Source organism: Bos grunniens, chromosome 29 (genome assembly GCF_055505025.1).
Source record: "Bos grunniens cultivar Pamir isolate PY7600 chromosome 29, Bosgru_T2T1.0, whole genome shotgun sequence".
NCBI lineage: Eukaryota > Metazoa > Chordata > Mammalia > Artiodactyla > Bovidae > Bos > Bos grunniens.
The window spans coordinates 46,271,489-46,290,355 of record NC_141193.1 but is presented as its reverse complement, the minus strand read 5'-3'; the positions used below and the strand labels follow the sequence as shown (position 1 = coordinate 46,290,355).

The 18,867-nt window shown below is 40.2% G+C and overlaps 1 pseudogene across 1 annotated transcript; it reads right to left on the bottom strand.

Annotated features, from left to right (window-relative positions):
* Positions 1 to 3,892: 3,892 nt before the first annotated feature.
* LOC147342603 (upstream-binding factor 1-like protein 1) lies at positions 3,893 to 16,021 on the bottom strand (annotated as a pseudogene). Its single transcript, XR_015157834.1, has 5 exons — positions 14,045 to 16,021; positions 13,656 to 13,888; positions 11,448 to 11,559; positions 8,622 to 8,757; positions 3,893 to 5,433 (listed from the first exon to the last, which is right to left on the bottom strand). The product of XR_015157834.1 is annotated as an upstream-binding factor 1-like protein 1 (transcript).
* Between the last annotated feature and the right edge of the window lie 2,846 nt (positions 16,022 to 18,867).

Below are 18,867 nucleotides of genomic sequence, written 5' to 3'. Positions count from 1 at the left end.
GATTCTTGACTTTGCTTAATGACTAAATTATTGTTATTTTGTTTGACTGCTTTTCCTTTGTATCTGGGTTTTCTCACTTAGATTACATTTATTCTTTGACTAAAGTTTTTCTTCAGACAAAAGACAGGCTGAGGGCATTATGGGTGGAGGGAAGAAGGAGCATAGGGTTCTGCTCTATTTCAGGGGTAGGTGAGAGAGGCAAATACCTCTGAGAGTCAGGACAGTGGAGTCAGACAAGAGAAAAATTAGAAAGATTCTCTAAGAATTGTGCAAATTTATCTCATGTTTGTGCATGTATAATGCAATATGAGATAAAGATTTTGATGAAAACTTTTCAATTGACTGTCTATCATTTGTAAATACATTGATACAAAAGAGAAACTCTTAAAGGAATCTCTTTGCAGGGATGAGTCAGTGCTGCTGTCCATGTGCCAACTTATGAACCCAAAACTTGGTCCAGAAGCCATCACTGGACGTATGGGCTGGCTCAACCACTTTCAAAATGAGTTTGGTCCATTGGTGGAACCACACATTGGGGTCTTTAAATAATGATTCTGTATTGTCAATCTTAACCTCTTTACCAATCTTCAATTTAAATATTTAAAATCATATTTCTACCAAGATAATATGGACAAATCTACCTGAAAGTTGGTGAAATGATAATGGGATTCAAGCCTATTATACACTTTTTTTTTTTTTTGTATAATGAGAGAAGACTCTGAAAGAAGGGTCCCTTAAGACCTGGAATCATTCTTAGATATGTCAATTGCTCACATGCATGAGTCACGTGCATGCTCAGTCACTTCAGTCATGTCCAACTCTTTGCGATCCCATGGACTGTAACCCAGCAGGCTCCTCTATCCATGGGAATCTCCATGTGAGAATGCTGCAGAGGGTTGCTTTGCCCTCCTGCAGGGGATCTTCCAGACCCAGTAATCGAACATGTGCCTCCTGCACTGCAGGTGGATTTTTTACCTCTGAGCCACCAGGGAAGCCCCAGAGTCACAGAGAAATATAAATTAGTTCAGGACATTTGAATTACAAGTTAAATGCAAATAGAAATTATGATAGTGTACTTTACGGTTAAAAAAATTTCCCCTAAACATTCTTGGTAGTTAAATGTGTTGGTTGGTGATGCCATCCACCGTCTCATCCTCTGTCACCCCCTTCTTCTCCTGCCTTCAATCTTTCCCAGCACTAGGGACTTTTCCAATGAGTTGTCTGTTCGAATCAGGTGGCCAAAGTACTGGAGCTTCAGCTTCAGCATTAGTCTTTCCAGTGAATATTTAGGACTGATTTCCTTTAGGATAGACTGGTTTGATCTTACATTTCAATGGAGGAAGTTTAGGCCTTAAAAATCGTGGTTCTCTAGGAGCTCACCAAATTTCCCAGGGTGCAGAAAGCCCTGTGATACCAAGGAATCCTGGCAGCTTCTGCAGGGACTTGGACCCAGGAGGGAGGTGATCTCCTGCCTGCCCAAGGCCAATCTGCCCACAGTGGTGCGGGGCCCCAGTATACTCAGCCCTGGACTCAAGAGGTGGCTACCCGCTGGGACCTTCCTTCAGGGAAGGAAGGAACCCTGCAGACCTTGGAGATGGCAACACTGGGCTCTGTGTTCTCGTCCCTGCCTCTGTAGGCACTGAAACTCTAACAGTCCAATGTGGTTTTGTCCAGAGAGGGAGCTTTACCCTGAGGCCCCAGACCAGCTCGTGTACCTGGCACATCTGGGAAAGCGGGGGTGAGGCTCTGCTCAGCATAGAGTCCCCCTTGGAGGATGTACAGGAGGGGGCAGGGGAGGGGGGCTGAAGGGGTCCCAGAGCTGCTCTTTACACTCAGAGTCTGTGCCCCTCACCTCCAGGGCCAGCACCTCCAGGGGAACCAGTGGGCTCCACTCCTGGATAGAGGGGGCAGAATAACTAGGAAGGGTTCCAGGACTGAGAGTTCAAGAATTCCTGCCCTTCATTGAAAGAGAAGCTGCAGATAAGGAAAGGGGAGACCAAGAATCCTGAGAGCTGAGTCCCTGACCCCTGCTTTCCTCCTGCTGCTGCCCCGCACCTGTCCTTCCACAGGGTAAGGATCAGAAGTGCAGGCTGGGCAGGTTCTGAGAAGGAAGGTCTAATGAAGTAGAGCACTGGGTCATGCTGGCAAAAATGCAGAAATATCTCTGCGGCTTAGTTCCTAGATTCCTGGCTTCAATTTTGTTTCTAGGGGAAAGGGAGAAGTTGTCTGGTCATCAGTGAGCAGCGCCTCCCTCTCTTTTCTGTGAGTTTTTCAATCAAAAGATATGTTTAGATTTGCCAGGAGGATAGAAATCCACTTAACATTTTGTGGGTGTGAATGAACTGTGGGTCAGTCATTTTAGAAGCACTAAATCTAATCTTAAATTAGATTTTTTATGATTGCAGTTTTATTTCCAGTTCATGACTGGGTAGATGAGGCAACAAATACAAATTTATAATTTTAACAAATGCCATCTGCTTCTATTAGAAAATTCAGACTTTGAACTTATATATTGATCTAGTATTTGTATTTTTCTGCATCTGTTTTTAAAATTTTTCATTTTGTATTGGCATATAACTGAATAGCAATGTGGTAAGCCTTTTCTGGTGATCCAGTGGTTAAGAATCCACCTGCCAGTGTAGGGGACATAGGTTTGATCCCGGGTCTGGAAAGATCCCACAGGCCATAGTGCAACTGAGCCCATTTGCCACAGCTGTGGAGCCAATGAGCTGGAGCCCATGTCTGCAAGAGAAGCCACCCCAGTGAGAAGCCCGCACACTGCAAGGAAGAGGAGCCCCACTTCCTGGGCTAGAGAAAGCCCTTGGTCAGCAATGAAGACCCAGTGCAGCCGAAAACAAAAAATAAGTAATCATAGAAATATTGTGATAGTTTCAGGTGAGCAGCAAAGGGACTCAGCCCCGCAGACACGTGTGTCCATTCTCCTCAAATCTCCCTCCCATCCGTGCGGCCACATGACACTGGGCAGAGCTCCATGTGCTGTACAGTAGGTTCCCTGTCTGTACATTTATAAAGAATAAAATAATTCCCTAAGACATCAAGGAGTAAGATGAACTCTCAAAACTCATCCCTTTTCATATATAAGAACACAACTACTTCTGTGATACTAACAGTGCATGAGAGTCAAAAATGAATATTTTTCATTTTCAGCCAAGAATATTTAGAAAAGTTTAATGAGATCATGATGGTTTACACTCATTTTCAAATATATAAATAAACCAAAATATTAAAAGTAATGTCATTCTGCTACATAAAAATTCCCAGTTTAGTAACCTATGGACTAAAATGCTTATACAAAACACCTGTTTAATACAATCACATGACATAATGCAAAAAACCAAGTCTATGGTAAAAACATGATTCCTTACAATCTTCAGCATGAGGAATGGGTTGGGGCAGAAACCAGAAGAAATTTAGATGCAGCCTGGAAAATTAGTGCCATTGAGTCAAAGGATGATGATTTTAAGGAAAAGCTAACTCAAATGGAGCAGTTTTAAATTTTAATTTATAATTTTTGAAATCAGTAAGAAAAATCTCACTGATAACTCAAAGAATAAATATATAGAGAGAAATGCTGCTGCCCACATGCCCATCCTTGCTTCCAAGATAAGGAAGGGCCAGCCCCTCACCTCAGAGAGAAGGGACAGAGACAATTTTCTTAAAGGCAAGTGTCCTACTTCCAGTCAATCAGATCTTCCCTCCTCAGCTCACTGCCTGAGTCCTGAGGGACAAGGTCACAGAGAAGGGGGGGGGTCACAGACCCCTGGAGCCCCTCACACGTGTGACAGGCAGAGGGTGAGGAGAGCAAACCTTCCCAGTTTAGGGAGCTCAGTCTAGTCCAGGGGCCCCACAGCCCAGTCAGCTCAGGGTTTATTCCACGAGGCGTCATTGCATTGACTTTCTGTCGAGGTGAATGTGGGGTAGATGGAGAGGCCATAAATTATAGTACAACATGCCTTCTTTCCAACAGGTCCCACTTTGTATGAAGAAGGAGAGAAAGAAGGAAGACAATGAAGAAGCAATAGAGAGAAGGGCCCATGGACTTTTGCTGGAAAGTTCTTTGTCCCTTCAGGTTGTGAAGCAAAACTCAGTTTGAATCCTAGTCAGAGGAGTCCCCTGAGGACAGTAAGCTGGAGCTGCTGTCCTCCAGCTCAGAATCTCCATCTTCATCCTCAGTGCTGGGGGCTCAGGAGCTGTTGCCTGCCTCCTCTTCCTTGTTTTCCTCTGATCTCCCTGAGGCAGGACAATGTTCTCCAATCGAGTCTGATGTTTCTGACTCCTCAGACTGAAGCCCCGGGTCCTCTCTAAGTCTTCTTTGCAGATTCCCTGATGATGGGGAGTACAGACCCATCCTTCTAATCTTGGGGTTTGGGCCCCTCGTCATGCTCATGTTCTTACGCTTGGCACAAGTCGCCTCTCTGTAAGCAGCATATTCTTCAGGAGACAGAGTCCTGAGCCAGAGATCAAGGTCCACCTTGTACTGTGTCTGCAGTCCCTCCGCCTGCATCTTATAAAGCTCCTTCTGGTCCTGGGGTACCCGCTGCCAGCGTCTACTGATCTCCACCATGCGCTCCCTCGGGGGCACCACTTTCAGCTCCCTGCTCGACCAGAGATCCTGGTGGAACTTGTGATAGCCATTCATTGGGGGCTTCTTGGGCTCTCCATGGAATTTCCACTTCATGGGTAAATTGTTTTCTGGGGGAGGCTTCACTTTTTGCACATTTTCCTGAAACTTCTTTGGCATTTGCTTCGACTTCCTTTGGGGACATCAGGTTTCCTGGAGTTCTGGACTAGTTCAGGGTGCTGTTCTCTGAACAGAACCATTTTCTCCTGAAACTCCTGTTTCTCTTTCTGGAAATCTTGACTGTATTTCAGCTTGAGCTGTTCAGGCAGCTTCTTGTATTCTTCAGACAAAACCTTGGTCAGCTCCTGGTTGCTCATCTTGGGGTGTTTTTGGATGTACTGAGGTGTCATCTCTTTAAAAATGCGAAGGTAAGCTGTCAGGGGCCTCTTGGGTAAATCAGGATGTTTCTTGTGGTTTCTGCTTTTGGAAGGATTGTTAACATTTTCCTTAGCTTCCTGGATTATTTCTTTCAAAGTGCAAAACTTTCTCAAGTTATAAGAAATCTCTAACCATTTGAGTTTGCATTTTTCCCCAGAAAAACCTTTAAAAGCTACTTTTTCCCAGTCCACCATTGACTGGGTCGTTTTGAATGTGTGCCTCTCATTGGATGGAATGCTTTTCTCCATATATTCCAGTAACTGCACAATGTCTTCTTTGGACCAGTCATCTTGACTTTTAGGCAGCACCATTTCTAGGTCTTTGGGACAATTATATGGTCCTGGAAGTTCAGCCATCTCAGCAGAATCTCCAGCATCTGCACTCTCAAGATTCAGCAGGTTAGTGTGATGATTCTGTGAAGAAAGAAAAAGAAAGTTACTCTCCTATGTGACACATGAGAGAAGAACATATCACTTGGGATATGTCTCTTCTTATGGTTTTATTTACCCTTAAGAATGTAAATGAAAACTGGCCTAGTCTGAATTGAGATTCATGTTGAACATTATGAAGGTTCCTTTGCAGAGTTAAGTATCTTCAGACCGCATTCACTCTGCCTTCCAATTTCACCAGAGAGTGTTTTACATATAAAGGAGCAAACTAAAAGATTGGCTACTCACTCAAGGGACAAAGAATAAGAGAAAATGAAGGGAGTTAATAAAAGTAAGTGCCTGAAAAGCAAAGGACTTTAAAACAGCAATGCCAAACCACAGCACATGGATAAGAATGGTCAAAATCCCAAAGACAGCCATCACCACATACTGAGAGGATGGGGAGAATCAGGAATTAATTGATGAATCCCTGATTCATTGATGAATTCCTGATTGAGGAATTCATTGATGAATCAGGATTCATCATCAACTGATTCACTAATGATGGGAATTCAAAATAGTACAGGCCTTCTGAAAGACAGGACAAGGGAATGGCAACCCACTCCAATATTCTTGCCTGGAGAATTTCATGGACAGAGGAGCCTGGTGAGTTACAGTACATGTCATCACAAAGGGTTGGGCACAACTGAATGACTAACACTTTCTGAAAGGCAACATGGTGGTTTGTTACAAAACTAAATATCTTCCTACCATGAAATTCCATAATCATCTTCTTCTACATTTGCCAAAATCAGGTGAATCCATTTAGAAAAAGTGCAGATGGATACTTCTAGTAGCTTTGCTCATAACTACAAAACTTGAAAGCAACCAAGATGTCTTTGATAAAGAAACCCTGGTACATCCAGGCCATGGAATAGTATTCACTGCTAAAAAGAAATGAGTGAGAAAGCTAGCAAGAGACATGGAGTATAGTTGAATGCATATCACTAAGTGAAAGAAATTAATATGAAAAGGATACATACTTCATGAGTCCAACTATAAGACATTCCAGAAAAAGAAAAATGTAGAGTGAAATAATCTTTGGTTTCCAGCAGTTAAGGTTAGAGGACTGATGAACAGGTGATCACAAAAGATTTTTAGGGCATATAGCACTTTCATATATTTTACGGGGAGTACCTGTCACTATACATCAGTGTAAAACTAGTAGAATAAACAACACCAAGAATGAACACTAATGTAAAATCAGGAACTTTGGGTGACAATGAAGTATCAATTGTAATAAATACACCACTCTGATACATTATGTGATAATGGGGAAACTGTATGTGTGTGCCTTTGTTTTGAGGAGGCAGGATATATATGGGAACTCTTTGTACTCTGCTCAGATTTAATGTGAATATAATCTCTTGAATAGTAACACTCCATGGATTCCAGAGAATAGATACATTCTTCTTCCTTTTTATTAATTTATTTTGATTGGAGGATGATTGCATTAGAGATTGTATTGGTTTCTGCCATACAACAATGTTAATCAGCTATGAGTATAGAAAGAAGTGTCCAGGTGGCCATGGACTGAATGTGCAACTGAGATAATAATTGATATGATTCATCGAACAACAGAAGTGCCTTCGAAGATGAAGACAAGTGTAAACGTGTTTATGTAAGAGTCAAAGACTTGAAGGGCTAAATATTTCTTTTCAGATAACATCAATAGACATTGTATTAAGGCCTATTAAATACAATTGATTTTATTGGGCTCCAAAATCACTGTGGATTGTAGCAGCAGCCACGAAATTAAAAGAAGCTTGCTCCTCAGGAGAAAAGCTATGACAAATTTAGACAGCATACTAAGAAAGCAGAGACATCAGTTTACTGACAAAACTCCGTATAGTCAAAGCCATGGTTTTTCCAGTGGTCATATATGGATGTGAGAGTTGGACCCTAAAGAAGGCTGAGTGTTGAAAAATTGATGCTTTCAAACTGTGGTGCTGGAGAAGACTCTTGAGAGTTCTTTGGACTGCAAGGAGATCCAACCAGTCAATCCTAAAGGAAATCAGTCCTGAATATTCATTGGAAGGACTGATGCTGAAGCTGAAACTCTGATACTTTGGCCACCTGATGTGAAGAACTGACTCACTGGAAAAGACCCTGATGCTGGAAAAGACTGAGGGTGGGAGGAGAAGTTGTCTATGGAGGATGAGATGGTTGGATGGCATCACTGATGTGAAGAACATGAATTTGAGTAGGTTCTGGGAGTTGATGATCCTCAGGGAAGCCTGGTGTGCTGCAGTCCATGGGGTCGCAGAGAGTCAGACACGACTGAGGGACTGAACTGAACTGATACTCCTAAAGATTTTTCACATTTGGAAATATGTAGATTCCAAGTTAAAATGCAAAAGAGTGCTGGCCCTTCCCTGGTGGTCCAGTGGCTAAGACTCCATGCTCCCAGTGCAGGGCGTCAGGGTTCAATCCCCCTCAGGGAACTAGATCCCACAGGCCACAGCAAAGTGCTCACATGCCAGGATTAGTAGTTCATGGGTGGTGACTAAGTGTTTGCATGCCTCAACCAAGTATCCCACACATCTCTAGCTAAGAACCAGAAAATACAAGTAAATAAGTGAAATTTTAAAATAAATACTTAAAAATAATAGTGCTATCTAATATAGTGGGCATAAAAATAAATGGCTGAAATTAATCAAGATTACCATTTCTATATCAGACTGAGTGAAGAATTTTCTCTCCTTTTTCATATTTGGTGTCACCAGTGTTATGTATTGAGAGTCATCACCAGTATCTGGGTTATCACTGGACATTTCAAAGAATGAGCCCCACCATTTCTGGAAGAAATATTACTCTTCACATTCTACAACAGTTTCTCATCAAGTTTTAGGCATCATGCCAAATGTAAAAACTATCTGTATAGGATTTCCCATCCCCAAATTCACATTTTAGTTTTACACCATGGAAACCATAAGTTAGCAGAATCATTCATTTTCATTTACAAATTTCAAACATTGGAAGATATTATAATTTTCTAGCTCCAGAGTGAACTGAAAGCAATTACAAATTTTTTTATTAGCTGGGAGTACTTCACTTGCTTCAGAAATTCTGAAGTCTGCTGAGTGTTAAAATTTATATATATATATATATATATATATATATATATATATATAAAGAAGCAAGAATTCCACTACTTAGAACTCTTTACTCACCATAAGATTGCAGAACTGGTCTCATCAATTCTGGTAGGAGAATCCACCCAATCAGGTCCAGAATTCTATGCTCTCTGGATGGGTCAGCCCCTGTAACTTTCAGAGTTTCCCAGGGTTCTGACAACTCAAAACATCTCTGAACAGGAAAAAAAGAAAACAGAAATATCACTTTTGAGATGCTTGACTATCAGGATTCTTGAAGTCTGTCCTTTGATTAGGTTACTACAGTTCTCTCGGCTAAACCCAACCAACACTGAATAGATTCATGCCATTTCTCATCTCCATTAACATCCACTGCCTAAGTCCTCCAGGGCTGGTTTATTCTCACCATTGATTTTTATAATAATTATCCATTCTGCTCTCATATTGAGGGTCTCACATTCTACTCCAATTCCCTCCATATTTTATTATACTTTAATAAGGTAGTTGAATATGCATCTTTCCATGTTGTGATAATTTCTGATCTTTCTTTTCACATGATCTAGCAGGTCAGGAAGCAGCAGTTAAAACTGGACATGGAACAACAGACTGGTTGCAAATAGGTAAAGAAGTGCGTCAAGGCTGTATACTGTCACCCTGCTTATTTAACTTATATGCAGAGTACATCATGAGAAATGCTGGGCTGGAAGAAGCACAAGCTGGAATCAAGATCGCTGGAAGAAATATCAATGACCTCAGATATGCAGATGACACCACCCTTGTGGCGAAAGTGAAGAGGAAGTAATAAGCCTCTTGATGAAAGTGAAAGTGGAGAGTGAAAAAGTTGGCTTAAAGCTCAACTTTCAGAAAACGAAGATCATGGCATCTGGTCCCATCACTTCATGGGAAATAGATGGATAAACAGTGGAAACAGCATCAGGCTTTATTTTTTGAGCTCCAAAATCACTGCAGATGGTGACTGCAGCCATGAAATTAAAAGACGCTTACTCCTTGAATGGAAAGTTATGACCAACCTAGATAGCATATTCAAAAGCAGAGTGGTTACTGTGCCAACAAAGGTCCATCTAATCAAGGCTATGGTTTTTCCAGTGGTCATGTATGGATATGAGAGTTGGACTGTGAAGAAAGCTGAGCACAGAAGAATTGTTACTTTTGAACTGTGGTGTTGGAGAAGAATCTTGAGAGTCCCTTGGACTGCAAGGAGATCCACTCAGTCCATTCTAAAGGAGATCAGTCCTGGGTGTTCATTGGAAGGACTGATACTAAAGCTGAAACTCCAATACTTTGGCAACCTGATGTAAAGAGTTGACTCATTGGAAAAGACCCTGATGCTAGGAGGGATTGGGGGCAGGAGGAGAACGGGATGACAGAGGATGAGATGGCTGGATGGTATCACCAAGTTGATGGACATGAGTTTGAGTAGACTCCGGGTGTTGGTGATGGACAGGGAGGCCTGGCTTGCTGTGATTCATGGGGTCGCAAAGAGTCAGACAGGACTGAGTGACTGAGCTGAACTGAACTGAACTGAGGTTCTACTAACAGGTCAAGTTTAGAATGGACTTTTTAATCCCTTCAGTTCTAATCCGTTTCTATCACCATATAGCATACATGAAAATATGAATAATTATTGAGGATAATTTTGGAACTAGAGAAACAGAGGCTCCAAATTCTGTCATCCTTGGCTAATTTAATTCTGATTATATGGTGATTAAATATGAGCAATTCATTTTTAAAAATCCATGGGCATTGTTGAAAGCAATTGGATTAAACCTGAGGTGGTCTAAAGTATGTCTAGCATGATATGATTACTTATTAGATCAAAGAATGCTTGACAATATCAGACTTCATGATTTTTTGAAACTGGCTTTATCTATTTTCAAATTTAATTATAAATGTACTTTCCATCTAGTGATTAAGTGACAAACGATAGAATATGATTGGAAAAAATGAAATAAACATTTACTTTAAAAAACAATGAAAAGATATGGCTTAATTTTCGATATATATATTTTTACTTATTGCTATACACAGGCAAAACTGAAATCATGTACAAAAATACATGTGAGAAATGTTAAAATTCTTGGAAATGTTCATGGCAGTAAACTTTTTTGCTTTTTAAAAAAAGTTTCATCTCTCTCTATATATTTTATAATATTTTGGTAATGAGAATGAACTGCTCCTGAAAACACCACTATTTTTATTAGAATAACCCATCACATTCATAATCCATATAAATATTGTTCAGAGGTCTATAGTTCTAATTAGTTTTAATATGCTATTATAAAAATTAATTGAGGGAATCCATAAATGTAGCATTTTTATGCTTCTAATATCAAATTCAGACTAAGTTTTAGAAGATTCAGTATTATTGAAAATAAATAACCTACAATATATAAAGTAGAAAGCAAGTAAATTAACAATTAAATTATTATTATGAAGTATCAAACACTATTCAAATATTAATTTGGCAAATCTTTAAGAGATAATATCCAGTTTTATTGACAGTAAAAATGTATACCTTCACATAATTTGATATGTTTGTGTGAGATTAACTGAGGATGTTTTCATTATATGCATTAAAATTCTTAAAAAATATGTTTGCTTCTCACCCAATAATTGTAGTCCTAGAAAAATATTCTAAGGAATTCATTGGCCAAACTTGGCAAATCCGAAACCTTACCATAACAGTTTCTCTCCCTACTCCATATAACTACCTACAAAACAAAGCAAGAAAAAAAAAAAAAAAAGTGAGATTTTTACTTTCCCCAGCAAAACATTAGACCTCAGATTTGAGGGCCATAATCTTTCATTCTGTTGGATGAGGTAGTGAGATCAAAGTCCCCCTTATGCCCTCCCAAATCATATTCAAATCCCAACAGCCAGTACCTCTAAATATGACCTATTTTAGAAATCAAGTCTTTGCTGATGTAATCACCAGGAGGATGTCAGGATGAGACCATTCAGGGTAGAGTGGATCCAGAATCTGCTGACTGGAGTCCTGATAAAAGAAAAAAGAGGAGTGTTTTAGATGCAGCAAGAAACATCATATGGAGAGGCAGAATTTAAATTAATCTGTCATAATTTAAGAATTTCAGGAGCCACCAGACACTAAAAGAGACAGACAAATCCCTTTAGAGCCTTTGGAGGAATTATGGCCCTGCCAACACCTTGATTTCCAGCCCCCAGGACTATCAGAGAATACACCGGTTTTAAGCCACCCCATGTGGGTTCATGTGCTGTGGGAGCCCTAGGAAACTGATAACCATGGTGACCTCCATGGACAGTGGCTAGCCCTTCATTTTCACCCCCTCTCTTCTGTGCCTTCAAATACAGCACTTAGCACGCAAACATGAGGCAGCAGGGCTGTGAGACTCTGGTCTCTAACAATAATATGAAACATGTGCCTGTGTGTGTGTGCGTGTTGGTCGCTCAGTTGTGTCAGACTCTGCGGCCCATGGATTGTAGCTCACCAGGCTTTTCTGTGCATGGGATTCTCCAGGCAAGAATACTGGAGTGGGTTGTCATTTCCTCCTCCAGGGGATTGTCCGGATCCAGGGATCAAACCCAGGTCTCCTGCATTGCAGCCAGATGCTTTACCATCTGAACTACTAGGGAAGCCCAACTGCCAGTTCAATCATTTAGTGCTATCCTAACTTCTTTCATGCACTGATACCTGTACTATGAAGTTTTTAACCTAGTAAATAAAATATTGGCCTTCTCAGGTGGTGCTAGTGACGCTAAAGAACCCATCTGCCAATGCAGGTGACGTCAGGGACTCAAGTTCCAGTCCTGGGTCAGGAAGATCCCCTGCAGGAGGGCATGGCAACCTACTCCAGTGTTCTTGCCTGGAGAATCCCATGGAGAGAGGAGCCTGGCGGGCTAGTGTCCATGGGGCACAGAGAGTCAGAGAGGAATGAAGCAAATCAGCATGCAGGCATGAACACAGAAAGAATATTAATCAACATATCTAACATGATATATAAATATAGACACTACATCACTGAACTCTGCCTCTTCTCCCTTCTCACCGTGACTCTATGGAAATTATGGGTACTACGTATACAGCTGCTTTTCCCTATGTTTTTTTTTTCATTTGATACTAAGGGGAAATAAACTTCTGCCTGTCCCCTTTTGAAATACAGAAGAGGCTTTTGCGTAAATTTATATTTCCATCATTTCATCAGCAGAATTCTATTACATATACTATAAATGGATTATAGTAACCACAAAGGAGAATCATTCATCTTTAACTTTTTTTCTTGTAGAAGGAAATATTTAAAAGGCATCATTTTTTTGAGATTCATATCACAAAATATTATTGATTCAATCAGCCATTATGGGCAGGAGTTAAGCTGTTTCTTATTTTCTTCCACACACACACTCCTCAGAGTCATACACATACACACTCATGTATGCCAATAAAATACTGTTGAGAAAATCTTTTCCTTCAAAGACTCATCCAAATACTTCTGCTTTCCTGGGTGCTAATACTAAGAAAGAGAGATTTCTCAAAACAAAGAAAAGTCATTATTTGGGTATTCCACCAATGGGATAATTTTTGTGGTGTGTCTCTCTTACTCTTCCTAGCTAATGCTTTCTTTCTTTCTGTCAGTACCTTTAATTCTTGGGAGAAAATATTGGCTGCATGTCAGTATGTTACAAATTAAAGACCCATTGTTAATATTCTTAATATTTAATTTGTAAGGACCGGCCTTAGTGCACAGGACACAGGAGACACTGGAAGTCAGAACTGTGGCTTCTCAGGAGGATTCTCCAGGCTCTGCTGATCCTTTGCTGTCTGTTTCACTTTATGCCGCAGCACTTCCAAAGCACAGGACAGGACACAGTGCAGACATGAAATTGTTCCTTCAGTTACCCAGAGAGTAAAGGAAGTCACTGCTGTTTAAGAAATAGAAATAATTGCCTCAGAATGCTCTGGGTGGAGGACGTTCCAAGTCCAGTGATCTCCCTGACATATCTGCTAAATCTGTGGGACTCATCTTTTCTTGGACAAGAAAAGTCTCCCAACTCCACAGAATCAACTCAGGTTCTGGAACATATTCTAGACCTTAGTTGCAACGATTTTGAGCTTACCTAAATTCAGATAAAAATGAAATCTCTTTCTTTAACTTCAGTAATTTAAAAGAACAAAAGTGTCTTTCAAGCACATAAAATTAAAAGTATTGGCTATTACAATTTTCCTCTTCTCCCTTTACAGCTTTTCCAGAGTCTTGGTTCTCACCCTGAGATAGTCCTTGGCTTTCTCCCAAAGTACACTCTGGTCTTTCTACAACACAGATTCCCAGTCTTTTAAGGCCTAAGGACACCTAGGAATATATAAGGTAATGAAATAAGAATGATTAAATTACTTAATATTACCAATCAATAAGAGAAAAAATTAACTTTTGTGCCCATGATTACCATTAAAGTTTCATTATTAACTGAACATAGCACAAATTCATCATACATGGATCGGAACTTACCTCAGTACTGTTACAGAAATGCTCTCTCTTGTTCAGTAAGTAACTCTCTTAAATTCAGTCCAGGGTTTAGGTGCCCACCTCCTGGTGGAAAAAACTTTCAAAAGTCTCCACAGTCCAGTCAATTCCAAATTCAACAGCTCTGGGCTCTGGAGAAGATAAGCTTGGCTCCTTGCTGGATGCTTTATATGATCTCCAAAGGTCATGCCCACTTCCTTCAAGTGATAGGGTTATCAACCCTGGAGAAAGGTAAAGGTGTCCATGATTCAGTTGATCAAGAGTTGTAAAGGCATTCAGAGGACAACAGATCAGATCAGATCAGTGGCTCAGTCATGTCCGACTCTTTGCGACCCTATGAATCGTAGCACACCAGGCCTCCCTGTCTATCACCAACTCCCCGAGTTCACTGAGACTCATGTCCATTGAATCAGTGATGCCATCCAGCCATCTCATCCTCTGTCGTTCCCTTCTCCTCTTGCCCCCAATCCCTCCCAGCATCAGAGTCTTTTCCAATGAGTCAATTCTTCGCATGAGGTGGCCAAAGTATTGGAGTTTCAGCTTTAGCATCAGTCCTTCCAAAGAAATTCCAGGGCTGATCTCCTTCAGAATGGACTGGTTGGATCTCCTTGCAGTCCAAGGCACTCTCAAGAGTCTTCTCCAACACCACAGTTCAAAAGCATCAATTCTTCGGTGCTCAGCTTTCTTCACGTTCCAACTCTCACATCCATACATGACCACTGGAAAAACCATAGCCTTGACTAGACGAACCTTTGTTGGCAAAGAAATGTCTCTGCTTTTCAATATGCTATCTAGGTTGGTCATAACTTTCCTTTCAAGGACTAAGCGTCTTTTAATTTCATGGCTGCAGTCACCATCTGTAGTGATTTTGGAACCCAGAAAAATAAAGTCTGATATTGTTTCCACTGTTTCCCCATCTATTTCCCATGAAGTGATGGGACCAGATGCCATGATCTTCGTTTTCTGAATGTTGAGCTTTAAGCCAACTTTTTCACTCTCCTCTTTCACTTTCATCAAGAGGCTTTTTAGTTCCTCTTCACTTTCTGCCATAAGAGTGGTGTCATCTGCATATCTGAGGTTATTGATATTTCTCCTGGCAATCTTGATTCCAGTTTGTGTTTCTTCCAGCCCAGCATTTCTCATGATGTACTCTGCATATAAGTCAAATAAACAGGGTGGCAATATACAGCCTTAACGAACTCCTTTTCCTATTTGGAACCAGTCTGTTGTTCCATGTCCAGTTCTAACTGTTGCTTCCTGACCTGCATACAAATTTCTCAAGAGGCAGATCAGGTGGTCTGGTATTCTCATCTCTTGAAGAATTTTCCAGAGTTTATTGTGATCCACAAAGTCAAAGGCTTTGGCATAGTCAATAAAGCAGAAATAGATGCTTTGCTGAAACTCTCTCACTTTTTCCATGATCCACCGGATGTTGGCAATTTGATCTCTGGTTCCTCTGCCTTTTCTAAAACCAGCTTGAACATCAGGAAGTTCACGGTTCACATATTGCTGAAGCCTGGCTTGGAGAATTTTGAGCATTACTTTACTAGTGTGTGAGATGAGTGCAATTGTGTGGTAGTTTGAGCATTCTTTGGCATTGCCTTTCTTTGGGATTGGAATGAAAACTGACTTTTTCCAGTCCTGTGGCCACTGCTGCGTTTTCCAAATTTGCTGGCATATTGAGTGCAGCACTTTCACAGCACCATCTTTCAGGATTTGGAATAGCTCAACTGGAATTCCATCACGTCCACTAGCTTTGTTCGTAGTGATACTTTCTAAGGCCCACTTGACTTCACATTCCAGGATGTCTGGCTCTAGGTCAGTGATCAATGCAAACTTTTTGAAACCTACTTAATACAATCATCATGATCCAATCTCAGGTAAAAAGTCAGAGGTTGACTGCACATTCCTAGTTCTTGAAGTTCTGTTTGAAAAATAATTGAACTCCCCAATTATGAATTCATATCTCCATTTATAAAATTTATTGTAGCCCCAATTACTGTGACCCATGATCACCCAATATTTGTAGTAACCTGTCTGAATTTGCCTGAATTACTTTCTTGATATTTTATCAGAAAGAGTTCTTCACATTCCATTTTTCACCTGGAGCAGTCAAGCTCCCCAATAATACCACTTAATACTCTTGCCTTCTGCTGTTTCATGGATGTTCTCAACCTCTTAAGAACTAAAATTCTCTTAAATTTCATACTTTTCATTCAGTTTTCCATGAAAGTCTTCCCTCTGAGGATTTGATATTTGCTTTTTTTGTTCTGTTTTGATTTTGATTACACACTATTGCTTTCACTCTGTCTATAACTGCACACACTGCTCACACAATAGCTGTTGGTGGTTATTCTCTTAGGCTCTGGCCTTTAGTCATTCCCTGAACGTCATCTCATACTTTATCATTCTATTATTCAATATGTAAGCACACTTGACATATTGATACTAGGTTGTGAAATTAATGATTATGGCATAGTTGTATACTACAGGGTAGACTAAAAGAATCATAGACAATTGATTAAACAACTATGATATTTTCTGTGAAGTTTGGGCAATTATCTCTTAAGAGATTCTTTATTTTGACTGTGCTTACATTCTATTCCTCAAAACATTTTCCAATTTATCAAAGAGGGCCATGATGCTCTACTCAGGGAAAGATACTAGATGGGGAAATTTATATTCTTATTTTTTTAATTTTTGAAGTATAATTGATTTACAATGTTGTGTTAGTTTCAGTTGTACACCATAGTGAGATATATATATTTATATATTCCAGAGAAGGCAATGGCACCCCACTCCAGTACTCTTGCATGGAAAATCCCATGGACAGAGGAGCCTGGCAGGCTGCAGTCCATGAGGTCATTAAAAGTGGGATACGAATTCACTTTCACTTTTCACTTTCATGCATTGGAGAAGGAAATGGCAACCCACTCCGGTGTTCTTGCCTGGAGAATCCCAGAGACAGAGGAGCCTGGTAGGAGGCTGTCTATAGGATTGCACAGAGTCGGACACGACTGAAGTGACTTAGCATATATATATTCATAGGAATGTGTATTTTGTCTATAGTAACATGTATATGTCAATCCCAATCTCCTAATTAATCCTTCCCCACTTCCTAGCTCCTAAGATATGTTTTAGTAAGTTATCTTTTCCTACATCTGTGACTGTATTTTGTAAATAGCTTTATTTGTATCATTTTCTTAGACTCCAATATCATATGATACTGATCTTTCTTTTTCTGCCTTACTTTACTCAGTATGACAGTCTCCAGGTCCATGCATGTCACTGCACATGGCATTTTTGGTTCTTCTTAATGGTTGAATAATACTTTTTTTTTAAATTTAGTTTTATTTTATTTTTAAACTTTACATAATTGTATTACTTTTGCCAAATATCAAAATGAATCCGCCACAGGTATACATGTGTTCCCCATCCTGAACCCTCCTCCCTCCCCATACCATCCCTCTGGGTCATCCCAGTGCACTAGCCCCAAGCATCCAGTATCGTGCATCAAACCTGGACTGGCATCTTGTTTCATACATGATATTTTACATGTTTCAATGCCATTCTCCCAAATCTTCCCACCCTCTCCCTCTCCCATAGAGTCCATAAGACTGTTCTATACATCAGTGTCTCTTTTGCTGTCTCATACACAGGGTTATTGTTACCATCTTTCTAAATTCCATATATATGCGTTAGTATACTGTATTGGTGTTTGTCCTTCTGGCTTACTTCACTCTGTATAATAGGCTCCAGTTTCATCCATCTCATTAGAACTGATTCAAAGGTTTTCTTTTTAATGGCTGAGTAATACTCCATTGTGTATATGTACCACTGCTTTCTTATCCATTCATCTGCTGATGGACATCTAGGTTGCTTCCATGTCCTGGCTATTATAAACAGTGCTGCGATGAACATTGGGGTTCACATGTCTCTTTCCCTTCTGGTTTCCTCAGTGTGTATGCCCAGCAGTGGGATTGCTGGATCATAAGGCAGTTCTATTTCCAGTTTTTTAAGGAATCTCCACACTGTTCTCCATAGTGGCTGTACTAGTTTGCATTCCCACCAACAGTGTAAGAGGGTTCCCTTTTCTCCACACCCTCTCCAGCATTTATTATTTGTAGACTTTTGGATCGTAGCCATTCTGACTGGTGTGAAATGGTACCTCATAGTGGTTTTGATTTGCATTTCTCTGATAATGAGTGATTTTGAGCATCTTTTCATGTGTTTGTTAGCCATCTGTATGTCTTCTTTGGAGAAATGTCTATTTAGATCTTCAGCCCATTTTTTGATTGGGTCATTTATTTTTCCGGAGTTGAGCTGGAGGAGTTGCTTGTATATTTTTGAGATTAGTTGTTTGTCGGTTGCTTCATTTGCTATTATTTTCTCCCATTCTGAAGGCTGTCTTTTCACCTTGCTAATAGTTTCCTTCGATGTGCAGAAGCTTTTAAGGTTAATTAGGTCCCATTTGTTTATTTTTGCTTTTATTTCCAATATTATGGGAGGTGGGTCATAGAGGATCCTGCTGTGATGTATGTCGGAGAGTGTTTTGCCTATGTTCTCCTCTAGGAGTTTCATAGTTTCTGGTCTTACGTTGAGATCTTTAATCCATTTTGAGTTTCTTTTTGTGTATGGTGTTAGAAAGTGTTCTAGTTTCATTCTTTTACAAGTGGTTGACCAGATTTCCCAGCACCACTTGTTAAAGAGATTGTCTTTAATCCATTGTATATTCTTGCCTCCTTTGTCAAAGAAAGATAAGGTGTCCAGAGGTGCCTGGATTTATCTCCGGGCTTTCTATTTTGTTC